Below are 26,595 nucleotides of genomic sequence, written 5' to 3' on the forward strand. Positions count from 1 at the left end.
TAGATCTGAGGGGAAGATCTGACATTAGGGGAAGCTCTGCTGATTTATCATCCATTCATGTACAAGCTAAAATGCAATGTTTTTTATTTTCCTTGCATGTCCCCCTCGGATCTACAGGGACTTTACTTCCAAGTGCACTTGTAGTGCAAAGTGAATTTTCCTTTCGTTAAATAACCGCCATTAGCTCAAGTTCATCAGTTGCCTTATCTAAGAAGATGTCGTCAGTCTGCTCCAGGCCGGTAGACGCGTTTCATCACTTTCCTCTTTTCCGTTAATCAGACTGCAGTATCATAACAGCCGTTGCCAATTCTCATCAGTGGGCAGAGAAAGGTGTGCCCACCTAAGCTCACCATATGATATACAATTCCTGTGCTTATTCCTTTAGATTTACCAAAACAAAGTTATATGAGGAGAAGCCTAAACCCGTGCAGGCCTGGCCCTTGCACTACATCCTTGTTGGTAGATTGTAGAGTCAGATCATGGTGAGCTTTAGGGGTAACGCTAATATTTATACCGAGCCTTCACTCCCCTCACGGCACTACTAAAAATAAAATATGTGAGTGGAGAATCTTTTGAAGCAATTTTGTATTTTCCTGAAGCCCTCCGTGCTCCTCTACCACAATGCACCGCGTTGACCCACTTTATTCCCTTCTCCACTGTGACCTTTAGAAAAATTCACATTAGGTTAAATCACAAATGTATTTATTTGAATTGCACTCAGTGATCATGACATATCTTGTCTGGTTCAGGGTTATTGAAGTGCTGGCTATTCCCCCTCCATGTGTGCAGGCGCGCTCCGTATCCCCGCACACCACAGTCTGCTTAGAGGAAAGTTACACAGCAGACAGTCAGCGGCTTCCAGGGCAGGAGACGGGCAACGGTGGCTGCTGTGCTTGGCTTGGAGGCCGGCTAGGAAAAACATCATGTTGGGAGGGGAATGTGGTTTGTGTCGAGTGTCTTAAAGCGAGGAAATGAAATGTTTCTGCTCTGGCATGCCTTTTCCTTGTCAATGAGAGGTTACAACAACACTAGGAGTGTTGTATTTTTAAACATCACGTGTTTCCGTGTTCTGTGGATCATGGGTTTAGACGGCCTTGTATTACCACCGCTTTTGTATGGATTTTGGCTTCCATGTATCACCAGCGGTATAACATGGACTTAGGTTGCCTTGTAACCCTAACTGGTAGAACACAACGCTTGGTATTCCTGTATTTTGTGTTACACACAAGTTTGGTATCTTTGTAACCCCACTGGTCTAAAGTGCATTTCGCTATCCCTACTGGTAAACCGTGGAAGTTGGCATCTCTGTATCCCCACATTTTACATATTAGTATTCCTGCCAGGGCCGGGGCAAGGGGTGTGCAAAAGGGACAGTTGCCCTGGGCGCAGTGTGTATTGTAGTGATGGGGGCGCTACAAGTTCCTTCTACTATAAGCTTAACAGGAGTAGTGACAGTGACATTACTACTTATATCAGCCCAGCGCTGAAAGTGGCAGATAGAACAGCATCAAGCCAGGAGGACTGTGCTCTCTCTCCCCCTCCTCCTCATAGGCTTGCACATAATGAAGGGTGGTTGGGTGCAATTTGGCATCTTTGCCCTGGGAACTGGATGATCTTGTCTTGGCATTGATTCCGGCATCTTACCTGGAAGTTGGCATCCCTGTATCCCTAATCTTAAATATAGTTCAACATTCTAGCATCTTACATGGAAGTTGACATCTCTATATCCCTATGTCTTACATGTAGTTCAGAATTCATGCATTATACATGGAAGTTGGCATCCCTGTATCCCTACATATTACATGTAGTTCAGAATTCATGCATCTTACATTGAAGTTGATATCCCTGTATCCCTACGTCTTACATGTAGTTCAGAATTCCTTTTTTATGTGGAATTTGCCATCCCTGTATCCTAGCATCTTACATAGAAGTAATTATCCCTGTACCCCCACCTGGGGTTCATGACAGCCTGGACTTAGCCCTTGTACACACAGTCGGACATTCCGACAACAAAATCTATCTGATTTTTTCCGACGGATTTTGTCCTAAACTGGTGTTGCATACACACGGTCGGATAAAGTTGTCGGAAAACTCGATCATTCAGAACGTGATGACGTTCGTTCGTTCCGATGGGACTACGTTCAGGCTAGTAGCCAATAGCTTTGGTCTTGTAATTTGATCTGAGCATGCGTGGCACTTTGTCCAATTGGAATTCTCTACAAATGATCAGATAAAGTCTGATCGGATCATGTTGTCGGAAAATTTTATATCCAGCTCTCAAACTTTGTTGGTCAAACATTCCGACGGAAAAAGTCCGATGGAGCCCACACACGGTCGGATTAACCCGACAACACGGTCCAATCGGACATTTTCCGTCGGAATGTCCGACCGTGTGTACGGGGGCTTAGAGAAAATGGGTTGAATGATGCCGGCTGTCATTCAACTCAGATGACTGAGGACTGAAGTTCTCTTTTAAATCAAACTGCTTGCTGCTCCCCCCACACTAAACTTTCTATCTATGTTGGAGCTAGGTCTTTCAGAATCCAGCTAACTGTTGCTTCTGTGATCCTTCACTTTCCCATACCACAGGTAGGCATGTGGGTCAGGGGTTTTCAAGGATTAAACTTCATTGCGCCAGACAGTCCCTGTAAATTAGGTGCAGCTGACAACCATGAAGTTCATCTGCTTATGTTTGACCCTGAGGCAAAAGTTGTCTATATGATGTAGCGCCCTCCTAGATAGGCTGCTAGTTAGGTTAGGTACATTTAGTTCTTGTAATCAGTTGAGCAGTGTGTGATTGTTCTTGTCTGCTGTAGGATTGATTGCTTCCCTCTGCCTTCCGGATAGTTCTATAAAGTAGAGGGCTGGATGAAGCAAATTAGCAGCTTAATATTTATGTTGTCTCAGCCAGTCCCTGGGGGAGGGTGGCCACATGGTGGCTGGGAACAGGCACATCACTAAGTAAAAGCAGCACACATTACACACAGTAAACATTGTATGGCACACAATTAACCCTTTCATTGCCCCTAAATGAGCCATTAGTACATTGACAGTTTATATTATTAGTACTGATCACTGTATTAGCTGCACTGGAGATGTCAGTGTCTTAGTCAATTTCCAGTTAGTTGTCAGTTAGTGTCAGATTGTTCATCGCACCATCAGTCCAATTATAAGTTGCTGATTACCACCATACTAGTATTAAAGTAAAAACCATTATATAAACCATAGTTTGTAGACACCATAACTCACGCAAACCAATTAATATACACTTATTGGGATTTTTTTATTATTAAAGGCATGTAGCAGAAAACATTTTTGTCTAATTTTATGAAGAAATTAGATTTTTTTTAAAAATTTTATTGGATATGTTTTATAACAGAAAGTAAAAAATATATTTTTTTTTTTTCAAAATTTCTGGTCTTTTTGTTTACATATAATAAAAAAAAAAAAAAAAACAGTATTGATGAAATACCACCAAAAGGTAGCTCTAGTTGTGTGAAAAAAATGACACAAATTTCATTTGCGTACATCGTTGCATTACCACGCAATTGCCAGTCAAAATTGTACAGTGCTAAATAGCAAAAAAATGGACCGCCGCACGCCAATATATGTCCTAACTTTGAAGAGGGATATCTTTGTTATGGCAGCAGCTAGCTGCCATAACCCTGGTATCCTCTTCTTCGGCCGGCGGTCGGGTTTCCGATAATAGTGGTCTTTGCAGCGGATTCACAGCGAGAACACTTTTATCGGTGGCGGGAGAGGACCACCCCCTCCCGCCGCACTCCGGTGCCCTCTACCGCTTACCAGAGCCGTCGGCAAAGGCGGAGGCGATCGGAAACTTTTACTTGCTGGGTATGGAGGCCAGTGAGGGGAAGATGCCCCCCACCTGTCCCCATACAATTGCAGGGTCAAAATGTCACTTCTGCCCATAGCTTTTAAAGGAACATTATTTTTTTTTTTAATTAACATTTTTTATTGCATTTTAGTGTAACTATGAGATCTGAGGTCTTTTTGACCTCAGATCTCATATTTCAGAGGTTCTGTCATGCTTTTCTTCTATTACAAGGGATGTTTACATTCCTTGTAATAGGAATAAAAGTGAGACAATTTTTTTTTTAAAAACAGTGTAAAAAATAAAAAAATAAAATGTAAAATAAATAAGAAAAAAAAGTTTAAATGCGCCCCGTCCCGCCAAGCTCACATGCAGAAGCGAACATATATGTGAGTAGCGCCCGCATATTAAAATGGTGTTCAAACCACACATGGGGGGTATCGCCGCAATCAGCAGAGTGAGATTAATAATTCTAGCCCTAACTCAAAACATGCAACCTGTAGAATGTTTTTAAACGTCGTCTATGGGGATTTTTAAGGGTGAAAGTTTATCCCCAATTTTGAAGCGTGGCATGTTGGGTATGAATTTACTCGGCGTAACATTATCTTTCACAATATAAAAAAATGGGCTAACTTTACTGTTGTCTTATATTTTAATTAAAAAAAGTGAGCTTGCCCACTGCGCAAATACGGTGTGACAGAAAGTATTGCAACGACCGCTATTTGATTCTCTAGGGCAGTGATGGCGAACCTTGGCACCCCAGATGTTTTGGAACTACATTTCCCATGATGCTCATGCACTCTGCAGTTTAGTTGAGCATCGTGGGAAATTAAGTTCCATAACATCTGGGGTGCCAAGGTTCGCCATCACTGCTCTAGGGTGCTAGAAAAAAATGTATAATGTTTAGGGGTTCTAAGTAATTTTCTAGCAAAAAAAAAAAACAGTTTTTAACTTGTAAACATCAAATCTCAGAAAGAGACACGGATCCTTAAGTGGTTAAGTCATAAGTATTGTGATGTGCCTATCCCGAGGTTCATATTATAATTTAGCATGGTGTATACACATTTGTTGTCTTCAGTGTGCCCTTTTTAAGTTCAAAGTTTGGAAGCTACTAGTAACATACCAAGCCATACAACTCTGTCCCAAGCTACGCCACCAAACTATTCTTTTTTTTTTCTTTTTTCACTTCCTCCATTCCTTGCCTCCGGGACTTCGCCAGAGCCTCTCCCATCCTTTGAAATCTCCCTACACCAATCACTAGCTCTGACTCTCCAATTTCATTTTCTCCAACAGCTAATCCCCCACAGCTATGCACAGCGTTTTCCATGTATTCCAATGGCTCTAGTTCACACCATGCAGTCAGTTTATGGTCAGTTTCTGACTGTATCATGCAGCTCCATTTTTTCTGCACCAATACAGTCAGTTCTGGTCAGTTTCTGCACTAGAAACTGACCGGAAAATGACCAGAAACTGACTGCATGGTGAGAACTAGAGCCATTGGAATACATGGAAAACACTGTGCATGCATTTTTAGTGCAGAAAAAAAGCACACGGAACTGAACGGAACTGCGTCTGGTGTGAACTGGCCCTTATATCACTTGATCCTCCTTTTTTAGATTGCAAGCTCTCATGAGCAGGGTCCTCCTAACTCTCTCTTCTATTGAATTCTGTTGCAATTCTATTGTCTCCCTTTATTTTGTAAAGCACTGTGTAAACTGTTGGTACTATATAAATCCTGTATAATAATAATAATAATAATAAGGTATACGGAAATGACACACTCTTTGGCGAGCTAACTTCAGAATGATGTCTGCATCCAAGGATGCCAAATTCCTTGTTACCCTGCAGGCTGCATGGGGTGAATGAGAAACAGTGCTGCCTGCAGCGATCGGAGTCCGCCTCTCTCGCTGAACTGTGTATATGTGTGTATATGTGTGTGTGTGAGCTGCAGTATCAGGAGAGAGCAGAGATCACATGTTGGAGCGGAGATCACCGTCTGCTCACTTCATTCTAGCACTATGCTCAGTCAGTCTGCCTGTGCTCTCCCCAGCCTGACATCCGACTGATATGTAAGGTGAGTCTATGCATTGCTTTGTATACCTTGTCTCTTGCACTAGCACTCTGTCTTTGTGTGTCTTTTTTTGCCTGCAGCTGTTATTATGGGAATTTCAGATATTTGTCTGGGGGTTCCTGCCTTTTATTTGTTAAAAAACAAAAATATGTTCATGATTAGATTCACAGCAACTCGGGAACACTGCGAAAACCAGAGCTGCATCCACCCTCTTAGTGACTGTGAAGATATATATCGTTCGGATGTATATGTATGCTGTGTTAGCTGGCTATGTTTGCATGATATATTTTTGTTTCTTTGTGGCTGTCTTTACTGGTCTGTTAATTATTTTACCTTTTTTCTACTGGAATAATATTCAAGATAATCTGGTAACATGCTGTATTTCCATAGCTTCCAACAGACCTAGTTTGCAGGACAGTTCCTGTCTTGGACCAAAATCCCTTCATCCATCTGTCCTTCATAACTGCCCCTTGTTTTGATCTGATGTATAGACCAGTATAACCTGTAAGTACCGGTTCACATAGGGGGCGACCTGTCAGGCCACTTAGCTTCCTGACAAGTTGAGTCGCTCCTATAAGAACGGTTCCATTGCAATGCATAGGACGCATTGCATTGCAATGGAACCGTTCTTATAAGAGCGACTCAAATTGCTCCGACTTAGAAAAAGGTTCCTGTAATATTTTGGGGTGACCTCAGAGCGGCTTGCATTGACTTCTATACAGAAGTCGTTTTGCAAGATGCCGCTGAAGTTGCGGTGTACGGGGAGGCTTCAGAGTCGGGCAACTTTGAAGCCACCCCTGTGTGAACCGGCACTAAATGTCTGTGTTGCATAACACCAACATAAAGGACAAGTAATGATGTTGGTGATGGAAACCGGTCTAGAGTTTGTAGCTTACTCCTCAGACATTGTTTTGTTATATGTATGTACACATACAGTGTATATATATATATATATATATTATTATTATTATTATTATTATACAGGATTTATATAGCGCCCGACAGTTTACGCAGCGCTTTACAGCGTTGGGGTAGACATTACAATACAATACAATTTAAGACAAAGGGAATCAGAGGGCCCTGCTCATTAGAGCTTACAATCTAGGAGGGAGTGTGTATATATATATATATGTATATATATATATATATATATATATATATATATATGTATATATATATATATATATATATATATATATATATATTTTTTTTTTTTTTTTTTTATTATTATTATTTATATATGTTTGGGTGCTATTTATACACACCCATATATTTCCCACCAATTATCCCTTCCGATTTTGCACCCATTTTACCTTTTAATATGGACTGTATTTTTGTGCAGGTTCAATTTGTGCTTATCTTTGTACTTTAAAAACATGTGTATGTGTGTGTGTGTGTGTATATATATATATATATATATATATATATATATATATATTTACATACATTTTTAGTGCTTACTCATTAGCCCCGAGGAAGGGGATGGCCATTCCCCTGAAATGTGTTGGCTTGATGTACCTTTTTATACTTTTAATAAACGTTCTATGAACCATAGGTCAAAGCCGCAGTTTTCTGGACACCAGGCGCTCCTTCAATCCCACTCAAGATTCCTCAAAAGTTGTGGAATTCATTTGGTAGAGCAGCTATTTTCTAAATACATATTTTTTTCACTAAAGATAGCAGAATTATGTAGTTCAGCCGTTCTCAATCTTTTTACCCATGAAGAACCTTTGAAATAATTTTCAGGTTCTCAGGAAACTCCAGCTATAAAAGGATTATACCTAGAGCTCCTGGTACATTAGCATGACCAATAAGTTGAAGAAAGTTTGAAATAAAAAATAATGTGGCATACCTAGCAAATTAGGGCAGATCATTTTGTTAATAAAACCCTACAAAATCTTGAAATTAATAAAAAATGAAAAAGAAAAAGGTAGACAATAAAAGCTGGGGGTTTCAATGACCCAGCCCCAGCACTGCAAGGGTTAAATGCGTGTTAAGTCTAAGGCAGGGGTAGGCAACTTTGACACAGTGTGTCAAAAAATGTTTTCAAAGAAATTGAGTGTGCCGATTTTATAACAAAAATATGTCAGATTTACACTCTCAATCATGAAAAGGATTTTTTTATAAAGCAAATGCTACACACTACTTTAGTAGTGAGAAATTAACATCCTGCACTCTCACGCCTCAGATCAGCCCCAATTCCTGCAACTCCACACTTCAGATCACCGTCCCCCCTGCAAATCTGCCCCACCACTGTACTATCCTGCTCATCTGCTCCACCACTGTACCACTCTGCTCATCTGCTCCACCACTGTACCACTCTGCTCATCTGCCCCACCAATATACCCCCTTTCTCATCTGCCCCACCACTGTAACCCCCTGCACATGTGCCCCTCCACTGTAACTCACCCTACTCATCTGCTCCACCACTGTAACCCACCCTATTCATCTGCCCCACCACTGTAACCCCCTACTCATCTGCCCCACCACTGTAACCCCCTACTCATCTGCCCCACCACTGTAACCCCCTACTCATCTGCCCCACCACTGTAACCCCCCTACATCTGCCCCACCACTGTACCACCTTGCTCATCTGCCCCACCAATATACCCCCTTTCTCATCTGCCCAACCACTGTAACCCCCTGCACATCTGCCCCACCACTGTAACCCCCTGCATATCTGTCCCTCCTCTGTAACCCCCTGCTCATCTGCTTCACCACTGTAACCCACCCTGCTCATTTGCCCCACCAATGTACCCCTTTTTTTATCTGTCCCACCACTGTAACCCCCTACTCTACTGCCCCACCACTGTAACCCCCCTGTACATCTGCCCCACCACTGTACCACCCTACTCATCTGCCCCACCAATGTACCTCCTTTCCCATCTGCCCCAACACTAAACCCCCCTGCTCATCTTTCCCACCACTGTACCCCCTTGCTCTTCTGACCCACCACTGTAACCCCCCTGCTCATTTGCCCCATCAATGTACCCCTTTTCTCATCTGCCCCACCACTGTAACCCCCTGCACATCTGCCCCTCCACTGTAACCCCCTGCTCATCTGCTCCACCACTGTAACCCACCCTGCTCATTTGCCCCACCAATGTACCCCCTTTCTCATCTGCCCCCCCACTGTAACCCCCTACTCATCTGCCCCACCACTGTAACCCCCCTGCTCATCTGCCCCACCATTGTAACCTCCTGTACATCTGCCCCGCCACTGTACCACCCTACTCATCTGCCCCACCAATGTACCTCTTTTCTCTTCTGCCCCAACATTAAACCCCTCTGCTCATCTTTCCCACCACTGTACCCCCTTGCTCTTCTGACCCACCACTGTAACCCCCCTGCTCATCTGTCCCATCAATGTACCCCTTTTCTCATCTGCCCCACTACTGTAGCTCCCTGCACATCTGCTCCACCACCGTATCCCCATGCTCTTCTGTCTCACTACTGAATCACCTGTCCCAACACTGAACACATCTGCTGCACCACTGTAACCTGCTTTCTCACCTGTCCCACCAATGTACCCCCTGCACATGTGTCTCACCTCTGTACCCCCCCTGCTCTTCTGCCCCACCTTTGTTCCCTCTGCTCTCCTGCCCCACCACTGTAACCCCCTGCTCATCTGCCCCACCAATACACCTCCTTTCACATTTGCCCTACTGCTCTACCCCTGCTCATCTGGCCCAACACTGAACCCCCCCCCCCCCGCTCTTCTGTCCCACTACTGAACCCCCTTCTCATCTCTTCCACCACTGTACCTCCCTGCACATCTGCCCCACCGCTGTACCCTCCTGCCCTTCTGTTCCACCTCTGAACCCCTTCTGCTCATTTTCCCCACGACTGTACCCTCCCGTGCATCTGCTCCACCGCTGTGCCCTCTTCTCATCTATGATATGCGTGATATGCAGTGGTGAAAGGAAGCTAAGAAAAATTGGTTGGGTGTGATTTTCATTGTGCTGAATACTGGCTGTGGATTAAAGGGACACAGAGTGCCTGGGGGTTAAGTAGTAAGTGACGCAAAGGTTCAGGAATAATTTCAACAAAGTTCCCAGAAGCTCAACAGTAATTCCACAATCACCTGATTGTGTTTTTCTCAATCACAGTGAAATCCCGTCTTTCTGAGATTTGTAGTGGCAACCAAGTGAGTCATCTTCATCCAAATGGTGGACAGGGCTAGCAGCACTGCGATTGGCTTTAGCAGTGGCCAATGACAGTCCTACTCCTGGAAACAGGAACTGCCCCCAGCAGAACTGCACCCAATCTCTTCCCCACCACAAAAGTTGATGATCGCAGCTACAGCAAAGTTAGAGAACCACACAATATTTCCCATCTTTTACAATGAGTGGGGGGCACAGTGCCTCCCCCTCAGTGCAGGTATGGCATAGCGAATTCTAAAATTGAAATGCATTAGTGTCTCACTGACACGTCCCTGCGCTGCTCTGCTGATGGGGAGGGCATCGAGTACCGGCAAAAGAGGCTTTGTGTGCCGCTTGCGGCACCAGTGCCAGGGGTTGCTTACCCCAGGAATAAGGCGTCGTTCACCCTGGCACCCATGCGCTTAGCTTTTCTAAATGCAGACGTGATCTGAGAAGTATAAACAACTTTAATCTCTCCCTTATCACTTCCTCCTGCATTTAGTATAGCTGCATTTACTTGTGTTTAATCGAGCTTAGAGTGTCTAATCAGATCTTGGATCCTCTATACACAGCTAAACTCGTGCACCTAAGGCCTTGTTCACTTGGGTGATGATGCTTGTATAATGTGATGTTTTTTGCAGCATCTGTACCATCCAGGTGCTGCATACAGACCGCCTATGGAAATCTATTAAGACACAATGGCTGCACAGACAGACACTTGTCCTAATGTGACAGGAATGTGGCTGCAGATGAGTAGCCCCATTATATTAGGACCAGTGTCTTCCATGGGCTGCCAGCACACAGCCCCTGGAAGGTACAGATGCTGCAGAAAATGGCTCTATTAAGTTACAGGGGCATCCTTGCCTGTATGAATGAGGCCTAGATGTAGCTTAACGGACCACACCTAAATGCAGGAAAATGCACAGAGTGAATGGCACCATTGAAAAATTATTACATGCATTTGTATGCCTTTAAAAATGTCCTCCAACGTGCATATAATTGCAGTTTTGACAATGCCAGTGTGAATGGGGCCTACTGGTAGAGGAATAATGTGTAATAAATACCTTATTCCTTCCTCCAGCAGGTATAGGCACTCCCCTTTTCTCTCTGATGCTGTGGTTTGTGGACAGGCCCTTGCTGTCCTCACATACAATGCAGGGCTATTGGTGCTGCCTTGTACTTAATGATGTCATTGTGCGACCGCAGCCTAGAGCATGGGTGGTCAACCTGTGACCCTCCAGCTGCTGCGGAATTACAAGTCCCATGAGGCATTGCAAGCCGCTGACAGACAAACATAGATCAGACAAAAAAAGTTAATGAAGAACAAAACAAAAAATACAAAACCATGTATAAAAAACAAAACAAAAAAACATGTATAAAAACAAAACAAAAATGGGCAGATTCGATGGACTACTCTGTCTTTTTCTGCCGCCACTTTTCCATGTTTAAATTACGGGTCTTAGTGCTTAGTATTGTATGCCCATGTGCATGAGCCTTTATTCTATTTATCAGCTCTGTAGCTCTAAGGACTTGTTCACACAACTTTCTTCTGTGGACTGATGCCCATACTGTAGGGCACATGTGTCAAACAAAAGGCCCGCGGGCTGAATCCGACCCTCCAGGCCGATTCATGGGGCCCTTGCACGTCTCCTACAGCTGTGGCACCCCCTCATCTCAGCCCCCACTTTGTCTCAGGTCCTCCTCCAGATCCTGTGATTTTCCATGCAGCCGCAGAGAGGCTTTTCTCTGTTCCCCCGTCTCCGCATTTGGCAGCAGAGAGGAGGGCAGGACTCCTCCTACAGATCCTGCGCCTCTATGTCTCCTCCTTTCCTGGTCTCAGCATTCTGCAGACTCCGGTATCTGACTCCAGCCCTCCTTGAGTCCTCCTCTAGACCCTGCACTTTCTACTTCCCAGCTCCACCCTAGCTTGTTCTCGACAGCAGCACAAGGTAAGGGAGGTGCAGTGTGAGGTAAGGAAGGGAGGGGGACTCTTGACTTTTGATGGTGGGGGGGGGGGGGGGGGCTTGCTTTGGACGTTTAGCCTTACAGATACAACCGGGCGTTTGAGCGCAACAGTAATGCTGATGCAGCCAGTGATTATATTGAGGTTGACATCCCTGCCGTAGGGGATTCAGGGGACGGTCCTTTCCATTTCTACAACACAGGGCATTGTTTTCCTTTTTTTCCTAAATGTATTAAGGGAGAAGTGTGAGAATAGAAAAAAAACAAACAAACACACATACTCCCCTCCATGCTGCAGCATCGGTGTGATGGTGCAGCTTTCCCCTTCCGATCATACACTTGGGAACTGAGCGATCACATGACTGCTGATCGTTCAATTCTTGGTCCGCTCTGAGCCTAGAGCGGCTACTGTCATTAATCGCTCTCTGTCCCTCCAGTGCTTGCTGACACAGGAGAAGGGGCGGAAGCAGCTGTCAGCGGTACGCTGAGAAGGTGGGCCAGCTGCCAATCAAAGCATCTGGGTGAATCCTGACATTATTGTCAGGATCCTTCCGTTGTCTGGAGCAGCCAACAGCAGACTGATTCTAGGTCACAAGAGAGCACAAGTAAATGCACTCCTGTGACCCAGAAGAGAAGTAAAAAAAACTTTGGCCACACTTCTTTTAAAAAGTCACAAAGCACAGGTGTGATGCATAAAATTGCATTGACAGAGAAGTCCGGTACTGTGCACTAAATTGCAGCCGTGCACCTGCACCACACTTCCAATGGTTTTTAGGCCTCAGCACAAGGGTGAAGCAATTCTAGATCTACTGTTTTCAGAATATACCAGGGCATGCCGAGACTGAGTATTTCAACATTATGTATAAATGGCTTCTGTCTGTGCAGAAGTGTACCATGACATATCACAATATAATTTGTTATTAATAATTTGCAGCTTGTTTTCTGAATGTTACAACACCATAGGATATCATTTTGGCTGTAGTCAGTACTTGACTGATACTCAATGACACATTCAAGATCGGAAAGATGTCTAGTGCTGATTTAAAATAGCCTCAGACATGGATCATATTCTCCCTTTGCTTCCTGGACATGACGGCCTTCACGTTCTACGGCAAAATGTCGAGTGTAGTTATCGCAGCAATCAGTGATGCCTTCTCTCAGTTGTGACTTCCCTGCATTCATGACAGGTGAAATGTGCTTTCTGTTGCTTAGAGCTTATAGTGGATATGGTATCTTCAGCAAGAATTTGGTTTTACTCCTACTATGCTCCCTGCAGCCTAGTTCTGCAAGATGCTTTCATCTGGGTTCACACCAGAGCGAAATGGATTCTGGTTTCCGTGCATCCAATTCGCATGGCAGGAGATTGTGACCGGCTCTCTTTGGAACCGGTTCTTACATCTCCAGAGTGGCTCCGGTGTGACTTGCACAGGAGCCTTGTGCATCTTCTGGTCCATTTTTTAGGTCCAAATTCATACTGCACTAAAGCAGAAGAAATGCTTGGTGCAACTTCCAGCTGCAGCAGCTGCCAGACTCTCATAGTCTTTTACAGCCTGCCAGCAGCAGGGATGGGTGGTTCACTTATACCAGGGGTCTGCAAACTTTCTAAACAAAGGGCCAGTTTACTGTCCTTCCGACTATAGAGGGGCCACACTGTGGCCTGTGTGTAGAATATTATCTGGCATCCGTGGGAATAAGCCATGCCTTATATTTGGTATGGAGGGGGTATAGTGCCCCATTGTTGGTGTCAGTGGAAGGAATAGCGCCCCTTCATTGGTGACAGTAGGAGGAATAGTGCCTCGTCATTGGTGACAGTGGGAGGAATATTGCCCCTTCATTGGTATCAGTGAGAGGAATAGTGCAGCATCATTGGATACAGTGGGAGGAATAGTGCCCCTTTATTGGTGACAGTGGAAGGAATAATGCCCCTTTATTGGTGACAGTGGAAGGAATAATGCCCCTTTATTGATGACAGTGGGAGGAATAGTGCCCCTTTATTGGTGACAGTGGGAGGAATAGTGCCCTGTCATTGGTGACAGTGGGAGGAATAGTGCCCCTTCATTGGTGACAGTGGGAGGAATAGTGCCCCTTCATTGGTGACAGTGGGAGGAATAGTGCCCCGTCATTGGTGACAGTGGGAGGAATAGTGCCCCTTTATTGGTGACAGTGGGAGGAATAGTGCCCTGTCATTGGTGACAGTGGGAGGAATAGTGCCCCTTTATTGATGACAGTGGGAGGAATAGTGCCCCTTTATTGGTGACAGTGGGAGGAATAGTGCCCCTTTATTGATGACAGTGGGAGGAATAGTGCCCCTTTATTGGTGACAGTGGGAGGAATAGTGCCCCTTCATTGGTGTCAGATGGAGGAATAGTGGCCCTTAATTTGTGTCAGTGGAAGGAATAATGCTGCATTGTTAAAGACATTTATCCCACATTATTGGTTTCAGCAAGAGGAATAGTATCCCAAGGGCCAGATAAAGTTGAGCAAAGGGCCACAGTTTGGAGACCACTGACTTATACCATCCACCAGCATTTAAACGTTGCCTCATGCATTGGTGCTAAACACCCAGCGTGCATGAGTACTTTCGTAAAGCACTAAACAACACAAATAAAATACATACAAGGGAACAGTTTTACCTGTCAAAGAACTTGTATTTGTTCATCCAGTTAAGAGATTTACACAGCTCTGTCACACAGCACAGCCCTGTCTTACAGTTTGGTTGTACAAATCTTGTCCTGTCTCCAGAGCTTGACTGGACATTAAGAAGAGAAGCAGCAGACTGATTAGATCTTTTCTCTGGCACTCTGTTCTCTCCTCCTGTCAGCACGTGAGCATTGCATCATAGCGGTCTGTTTTTGGTGCCGCTTCAGGTCCTGACACTTCTTGCAATTAATATAATATTTATTTATGTATTGATAAATATAAATCTGCATTAATGTGTGTCTTTTATATATTTCTGGAGTTCAGCACTAGCAGGAGCTGTTTGCAAAGAGACTGGTTAATGTGCTTCACCGCACAGCAGTGTACATAATGGGGGTTATTTACTAAAGGAAAATCCACTTTGCACTGCAAGTACACTTGGAAGAAAAGTCACTGTAGATCCGAGGAGGGCAGGCAAGGAAAATAAAAAACAGCATTTAAGCTTGCACATGATTGGATGATAAAATCAGCAGAGCTTCCACTCATTTCAGATCTACCCCTTATGCCGCGTACACACGGTCGAACTGTTTGACGTACTTAGTCCACCGAAACACATTTCAGCGGACAATCCGCTCGTGTGTGGGCTTCAGCGGACTTTTTCAGCGTGCAGTCCGGAGTACTAAGAATTTCGGTTTTTCCAAAAATCTGTCCGTCGTACTTTGGTTTCAGCGGACAATACGGTCGTCAGTATGCTAGTTCGACGGACTAAGAATGGCGCATGCCCAGAAAGGATTTACACGGCGGAAGGGTGCTTTGCTGTGTTTTGGACTTCCTATTTCTAGTCCTGTCGTACGCGCTGTACACGTCATCGCGCAAGCTTTCGACGGACTGTTTGTGTATCCGTGTGTGGTCAAGTCCGTTCAGTGGAAACTACGACGGATTGTCTGTCGGATTGTATGACGGACTAAGTACGCCATACAATCCGCTCGTGTGTACGCGGCATTAGATTTAGAGCGACTGCACATCCAAGTGCACTTTCAGTGCAAAGTGGATTTACCTTTTCGGAAATAACCCCCAATGTCTTCAGGTTGCTGTATTTCATTGAATGTGTTTTGCGTTTTTAGAAAATTGCAGCAGCCGCAGATTGAAATGGAACGGTCATTACATTAACATTCAGGGCTCATACACATTTGTAAGTTCTGACAGTGTGCTCATTGACGCACACTGTATGGTAATAACCCACCTACTCCATGTGCAGCGCCATTGATTATGACTGGCACCCCAACGTCCTGTACAGTAGAGTGCACCACAACACACATACTGCTAATGGAGGCGATCTGCCAGCACAGTACAGAGTTATTTATGTGAAATATAACACCCATTCTTAACATTACATAGATGTGAATGGGAACATATAACATATAAAGTAAGTGTTATCCCAATTTAGCTACAAACGTGGAAATACACTTTAATCACTGCTTCAAATCTCTGTATTGTGAACTATGCCTCCAACAACAAGGGGTTAATCCCATGCCAAGAAGAGATTAAAAATGGCTCCCCAGAGTTAATTTGTGTTGATTTCTGATATTGGTGCGGAATGTAAAGTCAACCAATCTGCAGCATTCAGAGAGTTGACTCCAGTACAGCATACAGCTGACAAAATACCTCTGTGAGGTTGAACACGACATTCCAGGATCCCGCAGCACAAAGAGGCCTTTCATTCAGCCTGTTAAAATACTCCAACCTGAGGGTTATGTTTTTTCGAATAACTTGTGTTAATCACAAGGTACCAGCTTACTTCCTATGGTATAGGGAATATAGGAGGAAAAAAAACCACAGCAAGATAAAATGGGTTTATGTTTAAAGTAAAGCTATCAGGAAAGCCATGCAGGGGTTTCTGTCATCTGAAAATGCTAATTGCTTGGCAAACATGCTGGTCCAATGGCTTTGATACATTTTGGGGGTATTTATTAACACTGGCGCACACAATCTGGTACAGCTCTGCATAGTAACCAATCAGCTTAGGGGTTTTATTGTCAAAGCTTAATTGAACAAGTTGAAGTTAGAAGCTGATTGGTTACTACTCACAGCTGCAACAGATTCTGTTTTTAGTACCCCCCCCCCCCCCACCCCGCTTACGGAGTCACTGACCCACCCAAGCAAGCAGGATTCCTTAGGCTTGATTCACATCTATGCATTTTTTGTGCTTTTTGCATTTTGCAGATTTGCTCTACAGAACGTGTTCCATAGGAAACCATGTTAAATGGACAGTGGTGCAAATCTGCAAAAAGCACAAAAAATGCATAGGTGTTAATCAAGCCTTAAAGCAGGCCTTAACCACTTCAGCCCAGGAAGAATTTTCCCCCTTAATGATCAGGCCATTTTTTGTGATACAGCACTGTGTTAATTTAACTGACAATGCCACACTGTACCCAAACAAAATGTATGTCCTTTTTTTCCCCACAAATAGAGCTTTCTTTTGGTGGTATTTGATCACCTGTACGGTTTTTATTTTTTTGGGCTATAAACAAAAAGATTTTGAAAAAAAAAAAACAATATTTTTTACTTAATGCTATAATATATATCCAGAAAAAAATATATAAAAAAAACAAATATATTCATCAGTTTAGGCCAATATGTATTCTTCTACATATTTTTGGTAAAAAAAAAAAAAGTAGCGTATATTGATTGGTTTGCGCAAAAGTTATAGCGCCTACAAAATAGGGGACATATTTAAGGCATTCTTATTATTTTTTACTAGTAATGGAGGCGTTCAGCGATTTTTTAACGGGACTGCGACATTGCGGCAGACAGATTGGACACCTAACTGACATTTTTGTCATTTTTTTTGGGAACCAATGGCATTAATACAGTGATCAGTGCTAAAAATATGCACTCACATTGTACTAATGACACTGACAGGGAAGGGGTTAACAATCGGGGCGATCAAGGGGTTAAATGTGTTCCCTGTTTGTGATTGCTAACTGTATGGGGGACTGTGTGACTGGGGAAACACACAGATTCGTTTTCCTGCTTAGCAGGAAGAGAGATGTCAGTGTCATCCCCTGAGAGAACGGAGATCTGCCTTGTTTACTTTGGCAGATCCACGTTCTGTCTCTGCTGGGAACGACTACAGGTGGCTGGCGGACATTGAGTCTGCTGGACCCGCTGATTGGCTCCCCCGTTGGCCAATCGGAGCATGCGCCCACGAATGCTAGTGCATGAATCACTGTACCGGTAAGGCGCAGTCGAGCCACCTTGCCACAGTACATCTGCAGTGGGTGGTCAGCAAGTAGTTAAAAAAGAAGTAAAGGATCCCCCCCCCCCCCCCGGGGATTCACCTGGACAGGTGTCTGGGTTTCAGTCCACCCGAAACCCGGACACATTATGCAGAAAGGAATGCAGAAAGGAATGTGGCTCGGAAGGGGGCCTGACAGGAGGGTGAGAGGGCATTATGTGTGCCACATTACTATTCTCTTTGGAGTGCCCAAAGGTGTCCCAGGTCTGTTGCAATCCTATCATGTATATTTTTAAAAAAAAATTCTGTGTGGCGCTAAAGTATTCAGGTTTGGCTGGAAGAAAAAGTGTCAACCTTAGTCAGAGCTATCCCAAGAGTCGTTGATTTACAAAAGGCAAATAGACAGTGCAGTTGCTCCAGAGCTTAGTAAGTGAGGAGAAGCTGTGCTGACTTCCATCATACAATCGTCCAAGCAAAAATGCTGTTTTGTTTTGTGTTTTCCTTGCATGTGATTGGGTATTCTTTGCAAAGTGAAGCTTCACCTCTGGAGCAACTGCACCTGCAAAGTGCACAGTCTGTTTACCTTTAGTAAATCAACCCCACTGTGTTACTAAACTGTGTTATATTCGTAATATATAAATTTAAAGTCTTTTAACTGTTATGTTGACTTTTTACAAGCTGCAACTGTGAAGCATATCTGTTGGAAGCTGGTGGCACGTTTGCACCTACTTGGGAGCCATCTGCATTTGCACAGATGTGCTGTTGGTCTCTTCCAACTCCCAAATACCCGGAAGAGACCGGTGTTGAATCTGTGCACGTGCCTACTTTTTAAAGAGGTGCAGAGGGAAGGGCATGTATGCATAAGTGAGTTCCACTTTAATCGAGCCATACATAGCTTGAATTTACGCACATTCTTGCTGAATGGCCCTCTCAGCACCACCCGCCTTGGCAAAAGTCAGTTTCAAAATTGAAGGAGCCAGGTGGAAAATTGTCTGCTGAACAGTGAGTGCAGCCAATCGGATGCGGTCAGTGTTGCGATATTTAGACAGCCACGGGTATTTAGACAGCCATGGGAGCTGTGACTTTCTGAATACAATAGCTGGCAGTGCAGATCTTCCACCCATGCAGTTTAATGTGGATGGAGGAACTGATTGATGTTATTTGTTCAGCCCAAAGGCCAACCATTAGAAATCTAAGCATGTATGGCTAACCTTACATTAGGCTCACATACAGATTATGGTCAGTGACGACATGAAGGCAGGGACAGCCAGACAACTAGTACTTTCAGAAGGTCAGCAATGGCAGCTTGAATGTTTAAATTAGCACAGATCCAAATGATTGACTTTTTATGGATCGCAATGTAGGCGTGTTAAATCTCAAAGAATAATTGTGTGACGTTTTTTGCTGATGTATAAAAGAAGCAGGCTCCAGATACACACCACCCTGACTTCCAGTCATGTCTGTGTGTTACCATAACAGAAACTCGCTGTGCAAAGCGGAGTGCAAGGAAACAAGAATTTTACAATTGTTTGCATTACCACCAGCATCCCTGACATAGCACCCCCATTAATAAACAACAACATTGGACTTTCAGAAAGACAAGCATTCATTGCAGTGCATGTCCATTGTGTTCATGTCAAAAGGAGTGTATATTGTTTGTGAAGGATTTACAACTGTTCTAGCCCAAGACATGTTTACTGACAGGTGCATAGTGGTGGTGCAGTAGAACAGAGGTCCCCTGCGCTGCTGGCGTGGTGGGGGTGGGGAGGGAGACGAGCAATTTACCTCAGTGTCTAGTGCAGTCACACCCATAGAACGAGGCAGTATTATTGTTGGCTCTTGACAATCTCTCAGGCCTGGTGGCTGGGGGCCAGTTGGTGCTTGTCAAAAATGTTCAGCAGCAAATATACTTTTCAAAGTTAGTGTCGACCCTAAAGTAGTGCTGAAGATGCTTTAATTCTGTAAAAACACCAGGGAAGACTTGCAAAGTTATCTACTATAAAACTAGAATGTATCAAATGCAAAGTAACAACAGTAAAGGACTACTGATTGACTCCTTCACACCATGTGCAGAGACCTACCATCGGGTTCTGGCAGAGCCCTTTGGCACATCTGCGTATGCATAGGATTTTGTACAAAAGGATGGGGATGTTTTTGGACGTCTGTGCTACTTGTCTTTCCGCAGGAAACCTGCAAGTGTGCAGATATGCATAGCTCCCAACTGTCCCTGATTTCGAGAGACTGTCCCTGATTTGGAGCAATGTCCCTCTGTCCCTCATTCCTCCTCATTTGTCCCTCATTTTGGTCTGATTTATATAGTTGTATATAAAATGCACTTTTTATCTTTCAAAAAGTGTTTCCCAGTGCAAAACCTTTCATCCAAATTCTAAAAAGCCAATATAAAAGAATAGTGGTGGTAAAAAAAAAACCCTTGTGGATTTAATTAACCTTTTTCTGGTTAATTCACCTCTAAGGGGGTGTGGCAAGGGGCGTGTCCTATTCCTACATACATTTGGTATTAGGTGTCCCTCATTCCCGTCTCAAAATGTTGGGAGGTATGGATATGCCGCAGGGCTTTTAGGACCCGAAGCCCTGTGACACAGCTGCATCGGCGCATGCACGGAATCCCGAAGGAGGGGCCCAGATTGCAGTGGCGGCCCCTCCGCAGTGATGGTCCCTCGCACTCACCCCTCCACGGAGACGTGATGGTCCCCCCCCTACCTCAGCCCCTCCAAGGTGATGGTCCCCCGCAGTCACCCCTCCACGGAGACGTTCCCCCCGCACTCAGCCTTTCCACAGCGACAGTCCCCCGCACTCACCCCTCCACAGTGACGGACCCCCCCCACACTAAGCCCCTCCAAGGTGATGATCCCCCGCAATCACCCCTCCACTGAGACGTTCCCCCCCGCACTCAGCCTTTCCACAGTGACAGTACCCCACACTCACCCTTCCACAGTGACGGACCCCCCCCACACTAAGCCCCTCCAAGGTGATGATCCCCCGCAATCACCCCTCCACGGAGACGTTCCCCCCCGCACTCAGCCTTTCCACAGCGACAGTACCCCACACTCACCCCTCCACAGTGATGGTCCCCCTCCACACTAAGCCCCTCCAATGTGATGGTCCCCCACAATCACCCCTTCAAGGAGACGGCCCCCCCACACTCAGCCCCTCCACGGTGACGGTCCCCCGCACTCACCCCTCCACGGTAACTGTGCCCCCACCCCCCCTCACTCAGCTTTTCCACAGTGACGGTCCCCTGTACTAACCCCTCCTTCGTGACATTCCGCCCGCACTCCGCCCCTCTGCGGTGACAGTCTCACGCCTCCACCGTGACAGGTCCCCCCCCAGCACTCAGCCTTTCTGCAGTGATGGTCTCCCGTGCTCACTCCTCCACGGTATGGTCCCCGCACTCACCCCTCCACAGTTTCATTGGCTTCTCCTCTCGGGCAACCCGATCCGCCTCCTGTCCTGATTGGAGGAGAAGCCAGAAGTCACAGGTGAGAGGGTTTGGGGCGCGGTGCGCTGCTCCCCAAACCCAACCTTTTTTAAGCCAATTAGAGCCTCAGGCTCTAATCATGTGGTTTGCAAAAAAAATAAAAATCTCATGCAAACGTATGAGTACAGTGCCCTGCGGGGGGGGGGGGTGCCCATCCTAATGGCCCGGCCGCTCCTACCCAGATGTAATTCTTGCCCAGGTGGGAAAGGAAGAAGTGGTTTGCAGCACAGTGGATGTTAGAAAAAATAATACAATTTAGAGAATTGGAGAAGAGAGGAGAACGGGCTATGATGATATTAAGTGTAAGCTGGCCATACGTGGATCAAAATTTGGCAGGTTCAGCATGGACTGGCCGAATTTTGATCCATGTATGGGCAAAGGTGATTGTATGGAAGTCGATCTACCAATTGACTTCTGTACAAACCGCTCTGTCGAGTTTTTGCCGCTTGATCAGCGCCACCGGCTATAGCCTGCAGTGCTGATCAGTGTATTCTGATGGCAGGAAAGTCTCCCCGCTGTCGGAATACAAAGGCACAGTGGGAAGTTTCCCTATCCACCTTAAATGTGTGAATGGGGGAATCGAGTCACTTTTTTTATGTTCGATCCCCTGGTTGAACTAAAAAAAAATGACTTGTGTATGGGCTGCCTCAGGTTCAAGGTCTGCTTTTAAATATGTAGCCTTTTCCACATGTTCCTATCTCCCATGAGCCGCAGACTACTCATAAATGTAAATTTTATAGCATTAGATTTTTCCTGTATGTCTGTGCCATGTTATATGTGCGGTTTATATGCCAATCTCTGAGGGCAGTACTCCAACAGGCGAAGCCAGGAATCTTGGACCTGCTGTATATAAGGCTGACTACGATGGAGTTCCCAAATGAACACCAGGATCCATGGTGTTTGTGGCAGAGTGGTATGGTAAATCCCCGCCAAAATAAGGATCCCTAGGCAGGTATCCAGGTGCCCCGTGTGCATTTTATGGGTCTAATATTAATCTTACCCTTCTAAAGCAAATTCTTAGCTTAACCAGTTCAACACGCAGAACTTTGTGATGCAGATGCAGCACTTTTTTTTCAGAGCTTCTGGCAATACATCATTCTACAGGAACTTATTGGATTTTTTAATGTGCCTTGGCAAATTTGTATTGCATGAAAGGAGTCAAACGGTGTAATTGTCAACTCAATCTGCTCATTAATCATCTGAACACCAGAGGCTGATGACTTGTGGTTATTTTTATTTGTTTCTGGAGAAGGCCAAGGGGACAGGAATTTGGATTGTTAAAACCGGAAAAACAAAATTGACCTTAGGAAATTCAATACGAAGGGCGTATCCTACTGTCTTACCGTCTGAAGGGAAATTTTTAAACTTTCATAAGGATCCATCCATCCAAAAAGGGATATTTCTAAGGATGTGAATGGCTTGTTGCCAACTGGCTTCCTGTATCTTTCGGTGACCTCAACCGTGTAATCCCCACACTGAGCTTCCCGCTTTTCCTCCATTATGACCCCAGAGTCTCACTTGCTCTATTGCTTCCTTTGCAATGTAAAATAAATGGAAGAAAAAAAGAAACAGAATAGAAGTCAAGCGAAGAACCCCCCGCAATTATCAAAAGACACATGGGGGGGGGGGGTTAAATAAGGTATCTGCAAAACACATTTGACTGTGTTTGTAGTTGAAAGCCTTGGGCCAATTTTTATTGTTAGTACCGACGCATGCAACAAATTCATGTAGTTCTTAACTGGAACAGTTTCAAATTCATGAAGAAATGCCGCTATATCGATGATAAGGAAAGTGGAGCTAAATAGTTGATTGAGTTGCATGGATAAGTATTGTGTCACACCTCTAATGCCGCGTACACGCGATCGGAATTCTCGTTGGAAAAAGTTGGTTTTCGGAATTCCGCTCAAGCTGTCTTGCCTACACACGGTCACACCAAATTCCAATCGGCTAGAACGCTGTGACGTACAACACGTACGACGGGACTAGAAAAAGGAAGTTCAATAGCCAGTAGCCAATAGCTTCCGTCTCGTAATTGAATCTGAGCATGTGTGATTTTTGGCGTGTCGGAATTGCATACACACGATCAGAATTTCCGATAGAAAGTTTTTCCATCGGGAAAATTGAGAACATGCTATAAATTTTTTGCTGGCGGAAATTCAGACAGCTAAATTCCGATGGAGCATACACACGGTCGCATTTTCCGATGAAAAGCTCTCATCTGTCTTTTTCTGTCCGGAATTACGATCTTGTGTACACAGCATAAGACAATTCTATGATAATGTGGGGTTGATTTACTAAAACTGGAAAATGCTAAATCTGGTGCAGCTGTGCATGGTAGCCAATCAGCTTCTATCTTCAATCTGAGCATGTGTGATTTTTGGCGTGTCGGAATTGCATACACACGATCAGAATTTCTGATAGAAAGTTTTTCCATCGGGAAAATTGAGAACATGCTATCAATTTTTTGCTGGCGGAAATTCAGACAGCTAAATTCCGATGGAGCATACAAACGGTCGCATTTTCCGATGAAAAGCTCTCATCTGTCTTTTTCTGTCCGGAATTACGATCTTGTGTACACAGCATAAGACAATTTTATGATAAGGTGGGGTTGATTTACTAAAACTGGAAAATGCTAAATCTGGTGCAGCTGTGCATGGTAGCCAATCAGCTTCTATCTTCAACTTGTTCAGGTAAACTTTGACAATAAAACCAAGAAGCTGATTGCTTTCTATGCAGAGCTGTACCAGATTTTGCACTCTCCAGTTTTAGTAAATAAACCCCTTTGTCTTCCAGTTCCTCTGATATTTGACGTGTTTTCAATACTTCTGCAACTTCTCCAAATAACCTCTCTGCTGGTAAAACTCTGCCACGTTGCAGGAAAGATTCTTGCAACAGCTCCAGACTGGTTTACACTTGTGGTGTTGCTTACCACCACTCCGAAAAGCGATCCGCGAAGGACTGTTTTTCAAGATGGCAGATGTCCGGGAGACGATGTGGTTCACGTGCATTACATGTGATTGCATGTCAGTTGCAGCATGGCCTCATTCACTTGCACTGGTTATGTTTGGTGGGGGTACTGTCCATTTTACATGACAAAGGTTAAACTTCGTGCTACGGTCACCACGCAAAGCATCATGTGTACCATTTCATCTGCCCGCCTTATTAGGTTAAAGTGGACTTAAAGTCTGTAACACTTTCGTCTCGTTTAAAGTGGTTTTTAACCGCTGGTTGTTTGTTTTTGTTTTTTTTTAGGATCTGCAAGGTAAAGGCATAATGTGATATTATGCATCACATACTAGCAAATTATGTGAAACTTACCTGAAAAGGAAGCATTCCAGTGATGCAATGTAATCGTTGGAGGCAGCATCTATTTTCTTCCGGTCATTCTTCCTGGTCCGTAGCTTCGGCTCTGTGACAGGCCGGAGCCGCCATGACGTCACTCCCGTGCATTCGTCAGGGAGACGTCATTCACGACACACATATCTGAAGGAGCGCATGCGCCAATGACGTAGTCAGCTGCATGTAATGTAAATATCTCCTAAACGGTGTACGTTTAGGAGATATTTACAGTACCTATAGGTAAGCCATATGATAGGCTTACCTATAGGCAGGCCTGTACTGGCCATCGGGACTACCGGGAGTTTCCCGGTGGGCCGATTGGCTCAGTGGGCCGGTTGTCAGTGTGTCACTGTCTCACTAAACTTCTCTCTCCGTGTCTGCATTGTGTTATAATAACTCTGGCTGGCTCTGCTCCTGCACCCGGCGGCGGCGGCACACAGACACCATCATCGTGATGCTGCCACTCAATTGTAACTCCCCCTAACATTACGGCCTCCTTGTCCTGGCGCCGTGACGTCACTCACGGCCGGGGAGGGGAGGCTGGCCGGAGATACAGGAGGAGCGTAGCGAGCGGCTGCCCAAGCTCAGCTGCCTGCAAGACTGCAACCAAGGAGCCAGCGCCGCTGAGGAGGAGGAACCTGATAATTCCTTGCAGTGCAGCAAGTCCAGACAGCATCAGATGCTATACGGGATGCAGGCTGCATGATAAGCTGAGTCTATTACTGTCATTATCTGATTTCTGTAATATGCAGCATGGGGGGGGGGGGGGGTAGGGGTAAATGTACTGCCACTGGTCATGGTAACTGATAAATAATTTAATGCCACTGGTCATGGTAACTGATTATTAAGCAGTTACTGTGACCAGTGGTATTAAATTATTCATCAGTTACCATGACCAGTGGCATTAAATTAATAATTGACCAGCGGCATTCAATTATTAATCAGTTAGCGTAACCAGTGGCATTAATATAAATTTAATGCCACTGGTCACGGTAACTGATGAATGATTTAATGCCACTGGCCACGGTAACTAGTGAATGATTGAATGCCACTGGCCATGGTAACTGATGAATAATTGAATGCCACTGGTCATGGTAACTGATGAATAATTGAATGCCACTGGTCATGGTAACTGATGAATAATTGAATGCCACTGGCCAAGGTAACTGATGAATAATTGAATGCCACTGGTCATGGTAACTGATAAATAATTGAATGCCACTGGCCACGGTAACTGATGAATAATTGAATGCCACTGGTCATGGTAACTGATGAATAATTGAATGCCACTGGCCACGGTAACTGATTAATAATTTAATGCCACTGGTCACGGTAACTGATTAATAATTGAATGCCACTGGCCAAGGTAACTGATGAATAATTGAATGCCACTGGTCATGGTAACTGATGAATAATTGAATGCCACTGGCCACGGTAACTAGTGAATGATTGAATGCCACTGGCCATGGTAACTGATGAATAATTGAATGCCACTGGTCATGGTAACTGATGAATAATTGAATGCCACTGGCCACGGTAACTGATGAATAATTGAATGCCACTGGTCATGGTAACTGATGAATAATTGAATGTCACTGGCCAAGGTAACTGATGAATAATTGAATGCCACTGGTCATGGTAACTGATAAATAATTGAATGCCACTGGCCACGGTAACTGATGAATAATTGAATGCCACTGGTCATGGTAACTGATGAATAATTGAATGCCACTGGCCACGGTAACTGATTAATAATTTAATGCCACTGGTCACGGTAACTGATTAATAATTGAATGCCACTGGCCACGGTAACTGATTAATAATTTAATGCCACTGGCCACGGTAACTGATTAATAATTTAATGCCACTGGTCAC

The 26,595-nt window shown here is 44.6% G+C and overlaps 1 protein-coding gene across 13 annotated transcripts in view; it reads left to right on the forward strand.

Annotated features, from left to right (window-relative positions):
• Positions 1-26,595, forward strand: part of KIAA1217 (KIAA1217 ortholog) — a 954,123-nt gene that overhangs the window by 810,648 nt on the left and 116,880 nt on the right. The window contains exon 1 of one of the 13 annotated variants that reach the window (XM_077490979.1): positions 5,794-5,906. The exons of the other annotated variants lie outside the window; for them this stretch is intronic. The gene's annotated coding sequence lies outside the window, so the exon portion shown is untranslated. Of the gene's footprint in view, positions 1-5,793; positions 5,907-26,595 lie in introns of those variants that run through there. 13 annotated transcript variants of the gene reach the window in all.

The sequence above is a fragment of the Lithobates pipiens genome, unplaced genomic scaffold (genome assembly GCF_037356315.1).
Source record: "Lithobates pipiens isolate NorthernLeopardFrog02 unplaced genomic scaffold, aLitPip1_a1.2 Scaffold_19, whole genome shotgun sequence".
Taxonomy (NCBI): Eukaryota; Metazoa; Chordata; class Amphibia; order Anura; family Ranidae; genus Lithobates; species Lithobates pipiens.